The following is a 16387-nucleotide window of genomic DNA, read 5'->3' as shown; positions in this document are numbered from 1 at the left end:
TGAAAGGAGTTGTGTCCTTAATTAAACTTTCATCTTGGCTGTCGTTGACATATACAAAAGCAACTGACTTGTGGGCTTTGATTTTATATCCTGAGACATTACTGTATTTTTTCATGACTTCTAGGAGTCTTGTGGTTGAGTCTTTGGGATTCTCTAAGTATAAGATCATTTCATCAGCAAAGAGGGAGAGTTTGACCTCCTCTGCTCCCATTTGAATGCCCTTTATTTCTTGTCTTATCTAATTGTATTGGCTAGAACTTCCAGCACTACGTTGAATAGCAATGGTGACAGAGGACGGCCTTGTCTGGTTTCAGTTCTGAGAGGAAAATCTTTCAGTTTTACTCCATTCAGTAAAATATTGGCTGTGGGTTTGTCATAGATAGCTTCAATCAGTTTAAGCAATGTGCCACCTATGCCTATATTCCTCAGGTTCTAATTAGAAAAGGATGCTGGATTTTATCGAATGCTTTTTCTGCATCTATTGAGAGGATCATATCGTCCTTGCTTCTTATGATACGGTGAATAACATTTATGGACTTGCATATATTAAACCAGACTTGCATCCCTGGGATGAACCCTACTTGGTCATGATGTATGACTTTTTTTTTTTTTTTTGGCCAGGGCTGTGTTTGAACCCGCCACCTCTGGCATATGGGACCGGCGCCCTACTCCTTGAGCCACAGGTGCCACCCGATGTATGACTTTTTTGATGATAAGCTGTAATCTATTGGCTAGGATTTTGTTGAGAATTTTTCCATCTATATTCATGAGTGAGATTGGTCTGAAATTCTCCTTTTTAGTTGGGTCTTTTCCTGGTTTTGGTATCAGAGTGATGTTTGCTTCATAGAACATGTTAAGGAAGATTCCTTCCTCCTCAATTTTTTGTGATAATTTCTTATAGGAATAAGCTCTTCTTTGAAGGTTTGATAGAATTCTGGTGTGAAGCCATCTGGGCCAGGGCATTTTTTTGTTGGGAGATTTTTTATTGTTTCTTTGATCTCAGTGCTTGAAATCAATCTGTTCAGGAGATCTATTTCATCTGGGTTATGTCTAGGGAGAGGGTGTGATTCCAAATATTGATTTATTTCCTTCACATTGTCAAATTTCTGGGCATAGAGTTTTTGGTAGTATTCAGAGATAATCTCTTGTATCTCTGTGGCATCAGTTGTTATTTCCCCTTTATCATTTCTGATTGAGGTTACTAGTAATTTTACTTTTTTATTTCTAATTAGTCTGGCCAAAGGTTTATTTATTTTATTTATATTTTCAAAAAACCAACTCCTTGTTTCATTAATTTTCTGAATTATTCTTTTGTTTTCAATTTCATTGATCTCTGATTTAATTTTGGAGATTTCTTTTCTTCTGCTGGGTTTAGGCTTCGATTGTTCTTCTTTTTCCAATTCCATAAGATGGCTTGTGAGTTTTTTGACGCACTCTCTTTCTCTTTTTCAAATGTAGGCTTCTAAAGAGACAAATTTTCCTCTCAGGACTACTTTTTCTGTATCCCATAGGTTTTGGTAGCTGTGTCTTCATTGTTGTTATACTCAAAGAAGTTAATGATTTTCTTTTTTATTTTTTCCTGCACCCAACTGTTATTCAGCATAAGGTTGTTTAACTTCCTTTCCTTTGTGTGAGGTTGAACATTTTTGTTGGAGTTGAGTTCCAGTTTTAGTGCCTTGTGGTGTGAGAAGATGCAAGGTAAAATTTCAATTCTTTTGATTCTGTTGAGGTTTGTTTTGTGTCCTAGCATATGATCAATTTTTGAGAATGTTCCATGGGATGATGAGAAGAATGTATATTCTTTATCTTTGGGATGGAATGTTCTATATACGTCTATCAAGCAAAGTTGTTCTAGGGTATCATTTATATCTTTAAGATCTTTGTTTAATTTTTGTTTAGAGGATCTGTCCAGCTCTGAGAGAGGGGCGTTGATGTCCCCTGTTATCATGGTGTTATAGGATATCATATTGCTCAAACTAAGCAAAGTCTGTTATAAGAATATGGGAGCATTTAAATTGTATATATAAATATTTAGAATTGAAATGTTTTCTTGTTGTATTTTTCCCTTGACCAATATGAAATGACCATCTTTGTCTTTTTTGACTTTAGTTGCTTTAAATCCACATATATCTGAAAATAAGATTGCAACCCCTCTTTTCTTCTGAATTCCGTTTGCCTGAAAAATTGACTTCCAACTTTTAACTTTGAGTTTTAATTTGTCTTTTGACATAAGGTGTGTTTTCTACAGATAGCAAATAGATGGCTTGTGTTTTTTAATCCAATCAACCAATCTATGCCTCTTCTGTGGGGAATTCAAGGCATTGACATTATTGAGATAATTGATAAGTGTGGTAGCATTCTATTCATCTTATTTTGTGAAAGTCCATTGCTTAGTTTTGTCTTTTGCATCATTATGGAAACTAGGTTCTGTCCTTTAACTTCTGGGTGTTTACTTTGCTGACCTTCGTGATGGTCAGTGTGTAGAATAGGTTGAAATATTTACTGTAAAGCTGGTCTTGTTGTGGCAAATTTCCTCAATGTTTGCATATCAATAAAAGATTTGATTTCTCTGTTCATTTTAAAGCTTAGCTTAGTGGGATATAGAATTCTTGGCTGGAGATTGTTCTATTTAAGTAGATTAAAGATAGATGACCATTGTCTTCTGGCTTGAAAAGTTTCATTAGAGAAGTCCACAGTCACTCTGATAGATTTGTCCCTGTCAGTTAGTTGGCGCTTACTCCTGGCAGCTTGCAAAATCTTTTCTTTTGTCTTGACTTTAGATAGTTTCATCACAATGTGCCTTGGAGAAGCTCTATTTGAGTTAAGGTGACCAAGAGACCAATTTCCCTCTGAAAGGAGTATGTCAGAATCTTTGGTTATATTTGGGAAATTTTCATTTATAATATTTTCTAGAATGGCTTCCATTCCTCTGGGGCATTCTTCTTCCCCTTATGGGATACCTATAACTCGTATGTTTGAACTCTTGGTGGAGTCCCATAATTCTGCCAGTGAGCATTCTGCTTTCTCTCTCTTCTTTTCTGTCTCTTAAACTATCTGACTTATCTCAAGAGCTTTATCCTCTACCTCTGAGATTCTTCTGCATAATCTAATCTGTTGTTGATCTTTTCTATTGCATTCTTAAGTTCCCTAATTGACTGCTTCAGTTCCTTCAGTTCTGCTATATCCTTTCTAAATTCTTCGTATCATTCATCTCTTAATTGATTCTGTTTTTGGATTTCCGTTTGGTTATTTTCTACTTTCTCAGTGATTTCCTTCATTGTTTTCATCATCTGTATTTTAAATTCCCCTTCTGTCAATTCCAACATTTCTTTATAGGTGGAGTCCTCTACTGTAACTACTTCATGGTCCCTTGAAGGGGTTGCTCTGGACTGGTATTTCATGTTGCCAGGATTTTTCTGCTAATTCTTCTTCATGAGTGCTTTCTTGTATCTGTTTCCTTAGCCTAATTTTACTTTCACTTCTTCTCACTCTTTAAGTTACTGTGCCACTGGCCTAAAGTTTTAATGAGTCCTTTTGGTATGGGACCAGAAGAATGAGAAGATTGAAGAGCAAGGAGGGAAAAAAGATTTAAAAAAGAAAGAAAAGAGAGAAAGAAGAGGGGTGAGTAAAGGGAAATATTGACAAAAAGAAGAAAGGCACTGAAAGAAGGAGATAGGAGTAATATAGGTGTATAATAGGGTACTATGACCCAACCTTAAAAAACCCCCATCCTCTGGGGGTGCTGGGGTTGGGTGGTTCCCTTGAGGTCAACAGCTCCTTGCCAGCCTGATCAGACACAGTACCCAACCTCCACCAGGTAGAGAGGAAAGACAAAAATACTATAAATCAAACTGAAACAAAGAAGCAAAAACCTTTACGGGATAAAATTGGGGGGGGGGAGAAAAAATAATAGGGGCAGAAACACCAGCAAATGAAATTCTAATTGTTAAAGAAGGCAAACATGGAAGATTGTATTTAAACTAGAATAGTGAAAAAAAGAGAGAGAGAGAACAAAAAAGGAAAAAAAAGAAAAAATATCAAGGAAAAATGTTGAAATTAAGGGAAAAAAACAGTATCTATATCTTGCTGAATATTGTCCAGGCAACAGTTGATCTTCTGAGGTATAAGATGTTAATCACAACGTTGATACAGCCGTATGAGATGGAGACTGGAGGCCTCCACTGACCTCTCAGACCCCGTAGGCCTGGGAGCCCAAATGTCTCCTCAGCCCACCCGAAAGACACTCCAAACTGTGAACCTTGGCTAAGCAGAAGCTTTCCAAGGAAAGCACTTATTGCTGAGATCTCTGCCGGCATGGCTGCCCGCCTATCCAATGCGCCAAATCTGGTCTCCCTCCATGCCCCTGAGGGCCAAGGCTGTTAATCTGCCAAACACTTGGATCTCCCATGTTTCAGACTTCGACTTTGGGCAGCTCAGTCACTAGATTACTCGCCCAAGGTCTCCTACTGATCCCCATGCTGCAACACACAGGGCAGCTTTCCCACAGCAGCTGTGTGGGCAGCCCACAGCTAAACAGTATTAGCTCCTCTCCAGCTCAACAGCTCGGTCTGGGGCCACAGACAACGCCCAAAGTTGTCCACACACCCACCCAAGATCTCCCAAGGCAGTTCAATCCAGTGCCCAAGTCCAGAAAAACCAAAAACAGCCCACAGTATGCTTGCAGTATGGCTGTTGCTATGGTTACAGCTGTGGGGAGCCTCCGACCAAACAAACACACCTACTACTTGCCAGTTTTTCACCACTTCTGTCCTCCTCATGGGTTTCAGATGTCTCTTACTGACTTTCTATGTCACCAAAGGGAGGCTTCTGGACAGAACCCATCGGCTGGAGATGCCTGGAGTCTTCTCTCCCCACTCTCACCGCACCTGGTTACACAGAAGCTGCTACTTGGCCGCCATCTTGCTCAGTCCCCTATTGTCAGTCTTTTTAATTTAATTTTATCCATTGTGCCTGGTAGATATTTCATGATAACTCAGTGTGTTTTTAACTTGTATTCCCCTGATGACTATTGATTTTGAATACTTTTTGAATGTGTATTGATTATTTCAATGTCTTTTTATATGAGGTGTCTATTCAAATTTTTAGCCATTTGAATTGAGTTGTGGGAGTTTTTTATATATCCAGCATGCTAGATAACTTTCCCTAGGTACGTGTTGTGAAGAAAGATTCTCCCAATCTACGTTTTTCATTTCTTTCTTTCTTTTTTTTTTATTAAATCATAGCTGTGTACGTTAATGCAATCATGAGGTACAATGTGCTGGTTTTATGTACGATTTGAAATATTTTCATCAAACTGGTTAACATAGCCTTCATGGCATTTTCTCAGTTATTGTGTTTAGACATTTATATTCTGCATTTAGTAAGTTTCACCTGTACCCTTCTAAGATGCATCATAGGTGTGGTCCCACCAATTACCCTCCCTCCACCCAGCCTCCTGGCTCCCTTCCCCTCCCTTGCCTCTTTCCCCATATTTTTGTGCTGTAATAGGGTTATAGCTTTCGTAAGAAAGCTATAAATTAGTTTCATAGTAGGGCTGAGTACATTGGATACTTTTTCTTCCATTCTTGAGATACTTTGCAAAGAAGAATATGTTCCAGCTCCATCCATGTAAACATGAAAAAGGTAAAGTCTCCATCTTTCTTTAAGGCTGCATAATATTTCATGGTGTACCTATACCACAATTTATTGATCCATTCGTGGATGGATGGGCACTTGGGCTTCTTCCATGACTTAGCAATTATGAATTGGGCTGCAACAAACATTCTGGTACAAATATCTTTGTTATAATGTAATTTTTGGTCTTCTGGATATATACCTAGTAGAGGAATTGTGGGATCAAATGGAAGGTCTATTTTTAGATCTCTAAGTTTTCCAAACATCTTTCCAAAAGGAACGTATTAGTTTGCACTCCCACCAGCAGTGTAGTGTTCCCCTTTCTCCACATCCATGCCAACATCTCTGGTCTTGGGATTTGGTGATATGGGCTAATCTTACTGGAGTTAGATGATATCTCAAAGTAGTTTTGATTTGCATTTCTCTAATGATTAAGAATGATGAGCATTTTTTCATATGTCTGTAGGCTGTGCGCCTGTCTTATTCAGAGAAGTTTCTCTTCAAGTCCCTTGCCCAGTCTGAGATGGGATCACTTGTTCTTTTCTTGCTATTATGTTTGAGTTCTCTGTGGATTCTGGTTATTAAACCTTTGTTGGAGACATAACCTGCAAATATATTATCCCATTCTGAGGGCTATCTGCTTGCTTTACTTACTATGTTCTTGGCTGTGCAGAAGCTTTTTAGTTTGATCAGGTCCCAGTAGTGTATTTTTATTGCTGCTTCAATTGCCCGGGGGTTCCTCCTCATAAAATATTCACCCTGCCCTTTTTTCTAGTATTTTTATAGTTTCATGTCTTAAGTTTAGATTTAAGGGAGAGATCCAGGGAGAGTCTATCTTAGTTAAAGGTTAAAGGTATGGGTCCAGTTTCAGTCTTCTACAGGTAGCTAGCCAGTTCACCCAGCACCATTTGTTAAATAGGGAATCTTTTCCCCACTGAATGTTTTTAATTGTCTTGTCAAAGATCAAATAACAGTAAGTAGCTGGGTTTATCTCTATTAGTAAGATCAAATAACAATAAGTAGCTGTGGTTCTCTATTCTGTTGCATACATCTACCTCTCTGTTTTTGAGCCAGTACCATATTGTTTTGATCATTATCAATTTATAGTATAGTCTGAGGTCTGGTAGCTTAATTCCTCCTGCTTTGTTTTTATTTCTGAGTAATGTCTTGGCTATTCAAGGTTTTTTCTGATTCCGTATAAAACAATCTATTATTTTTTCAAGATCTTTAAAGTATGACAATGGAGCTTTAATATGGATTGCATTAAAATTGTGTATTGCTTTGGGTAGTATAGACATTTTGACAATGTTGATTCTTCCCAGACATGAGCATGGTATGTTTTTCCATTTGTTAAAATCTTCAGCTATTTCTTTTCTTAGAGTTTCATAGTTCTCTTTATAGAGATATTTTATGTCCTTTGTTAGATAAACTCCCAAATATTTCATCTTCTTTGGCACTACTGTGAATGGAATAGAGTCCTTGACTGTTTTTTGAGCTTGACTATTGTTGATATATATAAAGGCTACAGATTTGAGTGTTGATTTTGTAATCTGAGACACTGCTGTATTCCTTGATCACTTCTAAAAGTTTTGTAGTAGAGTCCCTGCCTGGTGTTTTCCAGATATACAATCATATCATCTCCGAAGAGTGAAAGTTTGATCTCTTCTGACCCTATGTGGATACCCTTGATCGCCTTTTCTTCCCTAATTGCAATGGCTAAAACTTCCATTACAATGTTAAAGAGCAATGGAGACAATGGGCAACCTTGCCTGGTTGCTGATCTAAATGGAAATGATTTCAATTTAACTCCATTTAATATGATATTAGCTGTGGGTTTGCTGCAAATGGCCTCTATCAGTTTAAGAAATGTCCCTTCTGGGCAGCGCCTGTGGCTCAAGGAGTAGGGCGCCCGTCCCATAGGCCGGAGGTGGCGGGTTCAAACCCAGCCCTGGCCAAAATCCACAAAAAAAATATAAAAAAGTCCCTTCTATACCCATCTTAAGTGTTCTGATCATGAATGGATGCTGGATATTATCGAAAGCTTTTTCTGCATCAATTAAGAGAATTGTATGGTCTTTGTTTTTTTAATTTGTTTATGTGCTGAATTATATTTATAGATTTATATATATTGAACCAGCCTTGAGACCCTAGGATAAAACCCACTTGGTCATGATGTATAATTTGTTTGATGTGTTGCTGGATTCTGTTTACTAGAATCTCGTTGAATATTTTTGCATCAATATTCATTAGTGATATTGGTCTATAATTTTCTTTTCTTGTTAGGTCTTTTCCTGGTTTGGTGATCAAGGTGATGTTTGCTTCATAGAATGTTTGAGTAGTATTCCTAGCTTTTCATTTCTTAATAGTGTCTTTTGAAGAGGAGAATTTTTTAATTTTTATTAAGTTCAATTTAACATTTCTTTTATGTATTAGTGTTTCCTCTCATATTAATTTTTTTTTATTTTTTGAGACAGAGTCTTGCTTGATCACCCAGGCTAGAGTACCATGCCTCACCCTAACTCACAGCATCCTCTATCTCCTGGCTTCAAGTAATCCTCCTGCCTCAGCCTCCTAAGTAGCTGGGACTACAGGCATGTGCCACCATGCCCACCTAATTTTTCTATTTTTTTGTAGAGATGGGAACTCTTTTTGCTCAGGCTGGTCTTGAACTCTGGACCTCCAACAATCTTCCCACCTCTGTCTCCTGGAGTGGTAGGGTTACAGGCATGAGCTATTGCACCTGGCGCACTAGTTTTTGAGAACACTACTCTGTCTCTCTTCTTCTCTAGCTGAATCATCCTTGTGAAACCAGAAGTGTCAGGGGACCTCTCACATTTCCATTCCTCCTCACTCTGCAACATCACTCACCTCCATGCTCCCTGAAAGCCAACTTCCAAAAAAGTGAGCTCATTAGGCATCTTTTAAAGAAAATACCCTTGTGTGTGATGCCAGCATGTGGTAATTATTATGTTAAAGAACAGCGCTATCTTTGTTTCCTGTTGCTCATATTCTTCAGAGATACACACTCCCTTCTATGTTTAAAAATGCCAACATTACCAAGCTCGAGGCCATGATCTAAAATCTGCATAATTAATGAAATTACTGTGGAAGGACAAGGGAATTGTTGTGATGATCATAGTGAGCTCCTTTTGTGTGTGTGTGTTTAGTTTGTTTTTTGTTTGTTTGTTTGCTTGCTTTTAATGGTCTGCACTTAGAAGAAATCCTCTGCAGATCTTACTTATAACATTTAACAGGGTTAGCCACTGAGGTCATTATCTTCCATGAGAAAAAGCAGAAACAGGGCAAAGGCACCTTGCCTCAGGCCACTGTGGGGAGCCTGACACAGAAGCCAGTCCCCTATCAGGAGATGCCAGTTGCCTCTGAAATTCCAGGATCAGAACAGGCAGAACACAAAAGAGAAACCCACTGAGGAGAGGAAATGTTTTCCCACAAAAGCAATTTCCTCCAATTTGTATTTCAGCAACAAATTTGTTTCCAGTTTCAGATGCCACTATTCAAAAGTGACCTGTTGCCTTTTGACTGTAATAGAACCTCTCTCATTCTTCAATGATTTGCTTGTAAATATTTATCAATGCAGCTTGGCCCTTGGCCGCCTCTGTCCGACTTTATTGCAGTGAGCCCCCGGCCCTGCCAACATTTCTCAAGGCTTGGTAACTGTTATGTCTTTCACATGGGTCCTTGTGTTTTTTCATCTGGTCTATGAGGGGGCTATAAACATTTACAAGTGAACTGTCTACATAGATAAATAAAGAACTGTACATTTTTACAGTTCAGTGCCCTTTATTATGCTTTTTATACTCTTGCATAGATCCAAAAGAATGGTTTTAGCTCAAGAAACTGGAGTGCTAGATGACTTTGAATATGCTCCTCGGGGCAAGTTGTGCTAAAGTCCTGAGATTGCCCCATTACTCTAGTGATGTGTTTTTCTTTAGTTAGAATCTGAATTATCACTGTAATAGAACTGAAATTTCCATCTTCCTCTCACTGCAGTTGTCAAAGACAGGGCTCCAAAACTTGAGCAGACCTCAGAATTCCCTTGAGAACTTGTTAAACAGATGGCTGCACCTTACCTCCAGAGTTCTGAGTCCTAAGGTTTGAGATGGCATCAGAAATGTGCATTTCAAACAGCATCCCTGCTGAGGTTGATGTTGTTTGGTCCAGGAACCTAAAGCATCGATTTGGTTCTTCCCTCCAAAGAACTGAGCGTATTTACTTTTTACTTTGGACTTCCAGCAAGAGGTCAACTTATTTCTGAATTATGAGCAATGCAGAATACTGAGATTCTGTCTAGCCGGAAGGCAGGATGTGCCCCCTTAGGCAACTCTAGAGACTAATTGATCCTCCCACGTGAATAAACATGTACCCCAAGCGACCAGGGCTACCAGTGGGCAGCCTGCCTAATCTCAGTAGCTCCCAGTGACTCTAGGCCTGCCCTTCTTTGGGAAGGACTGAGGATAATGTTCCCATCCTGTTTTTGTTTCCTCCACATCACAACCTCTTCCCAGCTGGTTACGTTTTTTAACTTATGTTGCAAGAGTATGTTAATCAGGAGGATGAATTCTCACCTTAGCTCACTGGTCATGGCCTCATCTGTTAAGCAGACTCCTGCACACACCTCAAGACTTGGTTCAAATCTTGCTCCTCCTCCATTTACACCCAAGAATATTCAGCACTTTTCTATGGGCTGAGAGAATTTAGGTCACGTTTCTCTCTTAACACCTGGTCTTGTACTTTTATGGCTAAATGTTTATGTCTGTCTTTGAAATTCAGGCTCTTCTAAACAGAGCAGCGCCTTGTTTGTGTGTATCACTCTGCGAAGTTACACTCAAGGAAAAAAGTAAGGGTGGAAGGCAAGAGGAAGAAGAGAGAAAATTCTGCGTCCCAGAAATGTGTATAAATTTATTAAGGAGGGAATAATATGGTCGTTGGGTGACCATTGGAGTGACAACAATGCAATCAGCTGTGTAGACAGCTTCACCTCAGGTCAAGGCCATGGACCCAGCCCAGGGATAGAGAAAGAACATAGCGTGAGTCCTTGGGCTTCTGTAGCTCTTTGGCAGAGACAGTGCTAGGCCATGACAGTGCCAAGAAGTTCTTTGGGGGATTTTTATTTGAGGGTAAAAAACTGAGACTCAGGAAAAACATTGGGTAAGATAAAAGCAAAGTGAAAATATTTGCAAGTAGAGTCACTTGTCTTTGGCTCACTATGTACCAGGCAATGTTCCTGGTCTATACATGCAGCAGTACTGGTTGGATATATTGAGAGTTATGTAATAAATTAAAATAATTTCTATTCGTTTCTTCATCATGCGCAAATAGTATTAGGCCTTCCCTTAATGTAAGTGGAAGAGAAGTCGTAGACATTTATCATCTAAACCTTTTTAACCTTATAGACTTGGGTAGAATATCATCTAATATCTTCAATATCATGTACCCTGTTTCCCCAAAAATAAGACATCCTCCAAAAATAAGACCTACTTACAGGAAAGCTAAGACGTCCCCTGAAAATAAGACCTAGCGCATCTTTGGGAGCACATCTTAAAATAAGACACTGTCTTATTTTTGGGGAAACAGGGTATGAATGATAAATGAATTCAAAACATGCAAAATTTGCCTTTTTTCCTGCTTCTTAAGATTTTTCCTAATACAGTCACTTCAAAAGACAGTTTGGCAGTTATTACAACTCTAAACTTAGTCTTACCATACAACAATCCCACAATCCCACTCCTGGGTATTTACCAAAATAAGCTGAAAATTTATATCCATATGAAACCTGCACATAAATGTTTATAGAAGCTTTATTCATAATTGCTAAAAATTAGAAGCACTCAAGATGTCCATCAGTAGGTAAATGAAGAAACAAACTGTGGTATATCCTAGACAATGGAATGTTACTCACCATTAGAAAGAAATGAGCTATCAAGCAACAAAAAGCTACGAAAGAATCTTAAATGAATATTGCTAAGTGATAGAAGCTGGTCTGAAAAAGGTACATACTGTATGAGTCCAACTACATGATATTCTGGAAAAAGGGTGATTGGTGGGATTACACCTGTGGTGCATCTTCCAAGGGTATATGTGAAACTTAGTAAATGTGGAATGTAAATGTCTTAGCACAATAACTAAGAAAATGCCAGGAAGGCTATGTTAACCAGTGTGATGAAAATGTGTCAAACGGTCTATGAAACTAGTGTATGGTGCCCCATGATCACATTAATGTACACAGCTATGATTTAATAAAAAAAAAAAAGAAAGAAAACTATGGAGACAGTAAAAAGAGCAGGGCTAGGGAAGGGAAGGGAACGAAGAGTGAATTTTAGAACAGTGAATCTATTCTGTGTAATACTGTAGTGGTGGATACCTGTCACTACACAGTTGTCTAAATTCAGGGAATGAAAACACAAAGGGTGAATCCTAATGTAAACTGTGGACCTCAGTTAATATTAATAGGCTAATATTGGCTCATCAGTTGTAACAATATACCATAATAATGCAATGTTAATAGAAGAGAAAGTGTATGGGAACTTTCTGTACTTTCTGTTCAATTTTTCTTTAAAACTTAAACGATTCTAAAAACATACATATATATAAAATATATCCCAGGAAAAAAATTACCATCATGTTATGCCATTCCATTATGAAGACATCCACCATATTTGTTCCCAGTTCCCAATGCCTTGCTTTTATCTTTAAAGCTGCCTTTTTATTGTGTAGCTATCTCCCAGCAGAGTCTACTTCAGATATTTAATGCTGATTCCACGGAGACTTATGAGGAAGTCAATTCTATGAAATAAAAATATTTCTGAATGAGTTTATTACAAACTTAGAGGAGAATGTGTTGGAAATTCACACTTCATAATATCATTCCTAGAGAATTTTTTCTATATAAATCCAATCTTGGCAGGTAGTCATTAGGGGCTTTTGAATGGACATCTTGAGAAATGTTCTATTTCTTTGGTGGGATAAAGATGGGAGGAAAGAACTTAATAGAATTGTTTATTTCCTTTAATAAATGGTTTTGAAAATATGGTCTCTAGATACTTCTGGAAATAGATTTCCAAGATTGCTACTCAGATTTCTGATAGTAGTCAGCTTAGGTTTTATACACACATAAATTGTCAAATTGATAGTTACATGGAAGTTTCTAGAATAGTATAGTCATTTTTATAGAACTTTTAATTTGCAAAGGTGCTTTTCATATATTATCTAATTTTATATTCACAATAATTTGCAGGCAAAACTTTAGAACAGATGTTAACTACCAAATAAATAAATAACCACAAACTGTTTATTTTTATTTTTTTAATTAAATAATAGCTGTGTACATTAATGCATTTAGGGAGTACAATGTGCTGGTTTTATATACAATTTGAAATATATATAACAAACTTGTTAGCATAGCCTTCACCACACTTTCTTAATTAATTATTGTGTTATGACATTTATACTCTACACTTAGAAAGTAAGTTACACTCTCCACATCGTTATAAAGATTTGCTAAGATGAATGCATCCCGTATTATTTCTTACTTCTGTCTTTGGTAAAAATAAATTCTGCGTATCAAGTGCTTAAATGCAAACAAACTCTTTTTTTCATAGATGATAGCCAGAGATGAAAACAATATTCAATATAAATAAAAATAAATAGATAACCGGAAACAGGCATCTCCAAAACCAAAATGTAGATTATTTTTCCAAATGTCCCCCTGCCCCTTTTGGGCTATTTTCTGTTTTTAACATAAAAAGAAATGTGTGTTATTCCGTGTGTGCCCATGTTCTCCACTTTGGGGTCTCTCTCCTTATGTCAATGGCTCAGGAAAAGATCTGAATTCATCTTTGGTTAAACTTCCCTATGAGATGTTGGAGAACCTGCACACTCAGAGTTCATTTCTGGAAGTTTTAGTGGACAATGTATTTTCTGTTTGGCTGCTATGTAGAATTGTGGACACAATTGATGTCTACAGATGTGTGGAGACCAAACCAATGAGATTCATTATTAAAGTGACTGCTAATCCTCACATGCCTTCAGATTTGGTAATTCTCCAGAGGGAAATTTAACCTGTGTCTCTCAGGGAGGGACTTCCTGAGATTACAATTGTTTTTGTTTGGAGTTAGGCCCAGACTACCTAGAAATGGAGGAGAATCCTCTGATTTCAATCCTGGATATTTGTCTAAGTTTTCTGTTTATCTAAAAACAATAGGGAGTGTACTCTTTCTTATACTTAACCTTTTAGTTCATAATGGTACCTACCTATTAGAAATCCAGATTTCTTTAATATAAAATATTTTCTGTTAAGGGTGTCCTGTTATGTAAATCTCAACCTTACATTTTTTCCTCCTGACTTGTTTCCTATGGAGAGAAAACAAAATGTTGGCTTATCACCTCTTCTTTTTAGACATATCAAATTACTGATATGGATTACAAATCCATGAGTAAAAATATTAAAATACTACTGGGTGTGTTACAATTTAATTTTTTGTTAATAAAGGAAAATTTTCAGTGATATGTTAAAAATCATGAAAATACTGTTTTACCCTGATTAGTTGCCTATTTCTGGTACATTTATTTCAGTAAGCATCTCTTTAAATACTCAAGGACATTCTGTACCACCTTCCTTCCAGAAAGACTGGAATTTCTCAGGGCCATCCTGGGCTTCAGGGCTGGGTGGGTGTACTCTCACTACCCTGGAGGTCCCTGGCACCCACAACCACTTTTTCTAGAGAAAGGTGTTTGTCTTTGAAAGGGAAGACAATTGTGTCTCTGTGTGAGGGAGAATGGGAAATTAACACAGAATTTCTACCCTAATGATGCTAACAGAGGCTAGTGGAGGAGAAAGATGCATTCCTCATGTTCTCTGGTACAAAAGTGATAACCATCATCACTTCCAAAATTAGGTCAACATACTCACGGAGAAGAAAATGATTCTCTTTGGCCCAAATTAGATGGTATGAATGTGACATTTTTGTCCTCAGACATCTGTATCTTACTATCTTGGATAAGTGCAATTGGTACTAGATATATTAATAAATTCCCAAGAAGCAAGAATGCATCTCTCCAATTATACATCCCTAGTGAATGATAACAAGAAAGATTTCCTTTGACAAGGTGAAAAATACTCTATGACTTAAATAAAGAAAATCTCATGCAACATTGTTTTATAGATTTCAGCCATCCCTGTTTTGATTGTTTTCCACGTCAGCCTTTATGCCCAGTGGGAAACTTTTTTCCTGCAGCCTTCCTGAGGGTGATGGAAGCTTCCCAGCTGTGCCGCAGTGCCATGGTGGGCTTCTGTCTGGAGCCTGCGTATCTGCCTATCTCCCTGGCCCCTTCTCACAAGGTTTACCTGTGATTGAGTTGCCCCTGCAGGAAATAGAAAAGATGCATTTTTGTTACAGATGTTGCTATTATATGTAGACTTAACTAATACCATTACTGATGTTCTACACCATCAACTGTGGTGTGGAATCTCGGTTTAGGAGTCTACAGCTCTTTGAGATTACTCAGCCCAGTTCCTGAAGGGACTGAGCAGCCTTCACACCAGGGTAGTCCTCCCAAACTGCAAGATGTAGCATGCAGACTTTTGAAAGCTGGGTTAATGTTTGTCTCTCTATAATAGGAAATGAAGAATGGTTTAGCTTGTCCCATTGTCGTAAACCAGAGACAGCATTTGCTTCAGTAATACTAGCTCTCATTTATAAAATGGAAGCAAGTATATTTTTATGCCAGCTCCCCCTAGAATTAACACCATCCAGGCTTTGTCCGAAACTACAATCAAGAAAATGCACAACATAAAGCAGGAGAGGGAATATGATTCACAATATCTATCTTTATAAAATATTTCTCTGAAAGAGAGAGAACTTATGCTGTGTCACCAAACCTCAGTGCAAGAAATTCTATTAAGTAAAGTTTCTAAAAACTAGAGTGGATTCCCTAGGACTGGAGGCATCATACTGCAATTACTTGGTTACCCAGAATAAAAGACGATAGAGGACACGCATACTCCGGTTAGATTAGAGTATTAGAGAAGACAGTATCAAGGTCACTTCCAATTTGGGCATCCTGTGATGCTATAAAAAAGTAATGAACTCTGAATAGAATAAATTAAAAACCATATAATAAATCTCCCCATACTAGGGTTTAGAAAAGGCAAGCAAAGCATATGAAGCAAGTATAATTTCAAGAAGTATTTCTTGCCAAATAAGGAGCAGGGTGAGTAGGAAGAATTAAGGAGTGGTGTTTTATTGACATTTGTTCCTTCTCTGAAAATTGTATTAAGTGGATCAAAGAAAGAAAGAAATGAAGCAGCTGAAGAATCTTCCCTCTCATCAATTTTCCAGAGTATGATCTACCCATAAATATATGTGTGCACACGTACACTTAAAGTGACTAGTGCCATGAGTCACACAAGTAAGTTGGCTCAGTTAATGGTTAATTCGTTTCTAGAAACTTCTTTAAGAATCCTTCAAAAGATACTCTAGAAATAATAGAACAGAAACAGTTGGGGTAACAGCCTTTAAAGTGTATAACTATTTGTCCTATATCTGGAAAACATTATAAATGTCCTTGTTCACCCCCAGTAAGAGGAAAGCAACAGGAAGGTTTCGTGAGCATATCTGCATAGAAGCCCCTCTAGTCATTCAAGGAGCTCTTCTCTATAAGGTTGGAGGGGATTCAGGGGTTTGTGCCTGCAGAGATGTTGTTGCCAGGGAAACAGGGGTCCTCATCACAATGC

General features: G+C 37.8%; 1 long non-coding RNA gene across 1 annotated transcript in view; it reads right to left on the bottom strand.

The window, feature by feature from the left end:
• Positions 1 to 13024: 13024 nt before the first annotated feature.
• Positions 13025 to 16387, bottom strand: part of LOC128594113 (uncharacterized) — a 57683-nt gene continuing 54320 nt past the window's right edge. Inside the window, exon 4 of the long non-coding RNA XR_008382493.1 lies at positions 13025 to 15015. This is a non-coding gene — a long non-coding RNA (uncharacterized LOC128594113). The remainder of the gene's footprint in view (positions 15016 to 16387) is intronic.

Source organism: Nycticebus coucang, chromosome 9 (genome assembly GCF_027406575.1).
Source record: "Nycticebus coucang isolate mNycCou1 chromosome 9, mNycCou1.pri, whole genome shotgun sequence".
Lineage (NCBI taxonomy): Eukaryota > Metazoa > Chordata > Mammalia > Primates > Lorisidae > Nycticebus > Nycticebus coucang.
Note: the sequence above shows the minus strand (reverse complement) of the source record. Positions and strands in the feature narration are given on the sequence as shown.